A 3,859-nucleotide genomic window follows, 5' to 3' on the forward strand; every position below is an offset into this window, starting at 1 on the left:
CAAGCGATCCTGACATGGTGGTGCTGGAAGCGGTGGAGCGTCTTCTTGCGGACGGGGAACCTCCTGGCAACTTCTTTCTTCGTGCGCGGGCACACAGCATGGAGGATCATGCCGCTGAGCCGCACATCTTGGAGCGAGGACGCTGTCTTGACACGGGGGAGGCTGAGGTGCTCCATGAGCCGCGCACCTTGGTGCGAGGGCGCTATCTTGGGGCTGAGGGGGCGGAGGCGCTCCGTGAGCCACATCGCCCGCAGCTGGGGGCGGGCGAGGCAGCGAGAGGGATGGTGCAGGAGAGCCCCCCGCGACGCTGACAAGCTCGACGATGCGGTCCAACCAGTCCTTGTAGTGGTCGTCGACCGGGCGGTAGTGCAGGAGCTCGCGTGCCATGAACAGCATGGCCTGTGCGTCCGTGGGGGCGCGGCGAGTGTGGGATGATGAGACGGCTGGAGTCAGCGACGGGGTGGCGGTGCGACCATCTTGCTGCACAGAGGGGTGCAGTGAAGAGGCTTGCTGCTCGTTTGCCGCCGGGCCGGTGGCGGTGTTGGCGGCGAGTGATGGAGAACGACATGAAGGTCCGCCGATAGGGGTTGTCTGAGCGACACGGGTGGCGAGAGCAGCCCGGCGCTCAACGCGGGTCCGGCGAGCGTCAGCCATGAACTTGGCAGAGTGGTGAAGCACGGATCGATGAAGAGGAAAGTTTCGACGCACCCCTACCTGGCGCGCCAAATGTTGGATTTCGGATTTCGGCAAAACCCTTGAGGTTCGAACACTGGGGTGCGCATAAAGATCCCTCCCCCTCCCTAGCTCACACACTCTACGATCTCACGGCCTAGCTTGACGAACCCAAAGAACATGAGATACAAGATTTATACTGGTTGGGCCACCGTTGTGGTGTAATACCCTACTCCAGTGTGGTGTGGTGGATTGCCTCTTGGGATGAGGATGAACAGTTACAAGGGAAGAACAGCCTCGCGAGGAGAGGTGTTCTTGTGCTTGGTGAACTTGAGTGGTTGGGGGATGATCCGGATTCGGTCTAGGTCCGAATCAGATGCCCCTCAATCGGCTTCTTTCTCTCCCTGGTGGTGGCTAGTCCTATTTATAGAGGCTCTGGTCCTCTTCCCAAATATTAAGCGGGAAGGGATCCCACAACAGCCAAATTCGAAGGGAGACAACTAGTACAAGCTATCCTGACAAAAGTAGTCTTTGGCTGCCAAAGGCTCTGGTGGTGACGCCGTCTTGGGCTCCACGGTGACCTTCGTCCTGCCGTCCTGCTGGTCTTGGTCTTGTTGCATCGATATGGAAACCTTTGCCTGCTGCCTCGGGACTCCTCGCCCGCGCTTTTCCATTTAGCACCAAAGAGGAAACAAGGACACTACATGCGCTGGTGCTCGTCTGACGCCCGCCTGGTTCTAGTCGTCATGGCTTGCGTCGCAGAAACCTTGCAAGGTGTCCCTTGCCTTGATCTCTCCGCCCCTCACGAGCCAGCCTAGTGAGGCCGCCCCTGAGGAGGTCTTGCATCGTCCGCCTCGCGAGGCTTGGCCCCTCGCGAGGGTCTTGAGTGTTTGCTGGTGAAGGTGGGCCGTACAGAGCCGCTGGTGGAGCCACGCTGCGGGCCGCAAGAAGGCAAGTATGGGGACCCTCGTTCCCAGAACGCCAACAGAGCTGAGAACCAAGTAGCTGATAATTTATCTAGGCTTGAAAATGTACTTGATGACCCACTACCTATTGATGATAGTTTTCCTAATGAGCAGTTAGCTGCAATAAATGTTTCTCATAGTACTCCTTGGTATGTTGATTATGCTAATTACATTGTTGCTAAATATTTACCACCTAGCTTTACATACCAAGAAAATAAAAAATTCTTTTATGATTTAAGACATTACTTTTGGGATGACCCACATCTTTATAAAGAAGGAGTAGATGGTATTATTAGACGTTGTGTACCTGAGCATGAACAGGGACAAATCCTATGGAAATGTCACTTCGAAGCTTATGGAGGACATCATGCTGGAGATAGAACTGCTCATAAGGTAATGCAGTATGGATTTTATTGGCCTACTCTCTTCAAGGATGCCCATAAGTTTGTCTTATCTTGTGATGAATGCCAAATAATAGGTAATATCGGTAAGTGTCAAGAAATGCCTATGAATCATTCACTTGTTGTTGAACCATTTGATGTTTGGGGATTTGATTATATAGGACCTTTTCCTTCCTCTAGTGGGTATACACATATTTTGGTTGCTATTGATTATGTTACTAAATGGGTAGAATCTATTCCAACCAGTAGTGCTGATCACAACACGTCTATTAAAATGCTTAAGGAAGTTATTTTCCCAAGGTTTGGAGTCCCTAGATATTTAATGACTGATGGTGATTCACACTTTATTCATGATGCTTTCCATAAAATGCTTGCCAAGTATGATGTTAACCATAGAGTTGCATCAGCCTATCATCCTCAGTCTAGTGGTCAAGTTGAACTTAGCAATAGACAAATAAAATTGATTTTGCAAAAGACGGTCAATAGGTCCAGGAAGAATTGGTCTAAGAAATTAGATGATGCACTCTGGGCTTATAGAACAGCATATAAAAATCCTATGGGTATGTCTCCATATAAAATGGTTTATGGAAAAGCTTGTCATTTGCCTCATGAGTTAGAACATAAAGCATATTGGGCAATCAAAGAACTCAATTATGATTTCAAACTTGCTGGTGAAAAGAGGTTATTTGATATTAGCTCTCTAGATGAATGGAGAACCCAAGCTTATGAAAATGCAAAATTATTCAAAGAAAAGGTTAAAATATGGCATGACAAAAGAATCCAGAAGCGTGAGTTTAAAGTCGGAGAATGTGTTCTTTTATACAACTCTCATTTCAGATTCTTTGCAGGAAAACTCCTCTCAAAATGGGAAGGCACATATGTCACCAAGGAGGTTTATCGGTCTGGAGCCATCAAAATAAATAATTCCGAAGGTACTAACCCGAAGGTTGTCAATGGGCAACGAATAAAACATTATATCTGAGGTACGCCCATGCATTAATGTTGAAAGTAATATTATCCAAACTTTGACACCAGAAGAACACATAAAAGAGTCCTTCTGGAACACTCTAGAATCATGAAAATAAGGAGGTACGTGATACGGTAAGTGAACGGACTCTGGAAAATCCGCAAAAAATTTTTTTTATCAGTTTTGGAATATTTAAAAAAATTGAAAATAAAGAAACTTCCAGGAAGCGTCCCCTGGTGGGCACAAGACACCCGGGTGGGTTGTGCCCACCTAGGACACCTTTCGGACTCCGTTTTCTACCATATGCTTGTCCTCCAAGATAAAAAATCTAGATATACTTCCCGAACCTGTTGATCACTGTATCGCGAAGAAATCTCCTGTTCTCTTTTCTTGTTGTTTCCTGTCAGATCTGTTGGGCCAGGCATCATGTCTTCTTCTTCCTCCAGCAACGTGGAAGAGGATGCTTGGTTAATGAAGATCGAGCTATATACAGGCATATTTCTCGTGAAAAATGGTCAAAAATATTACATTGCGTACCTCGAAGCCTGCTAACAGACTGGAGAAGGCTTCATTCAGCCCGCTCTTGGCGGACTGAATCTTCTCAGCCACCGTACCCATCAGGATACGATGCTCATCTAGGATGGATGCACTTTGTAGTATGTCCGTCGTGGTATTCGGCGCCTCTGGATTAACAGAGGACGCCGCTCACCCTTCCCCTGCAGGGAGTCTCTCACTAGACCCCGGAGCCGTTGGGGTCTCTAGAGTAGTATGTGGTTGTGGGTCGGATTGACTGGGGCCCCGTTGCCGATCCCCATGGGGGCCATACCCCCCAGTCCTTCGGCAGCCGAGGTGTT

The sequence above is a fragment of the Triticum dicoccoides genome, chromosome 7A (genome assembly GCF_002162155.2).
Source record: "Triticum dicoccoides isolate Atlit2015 ecotype Zavitan chromosome 7A, WEW_v2.0, whole genome shotgun sequence".
Classification (NCBI taxonomy): domain Eukaryota; kingdom Viridiplantae; phylum Streptophyta; class Magnoliopsida; order Poales; family Poaceae; genus Triticum; species Triticum dicoccoides.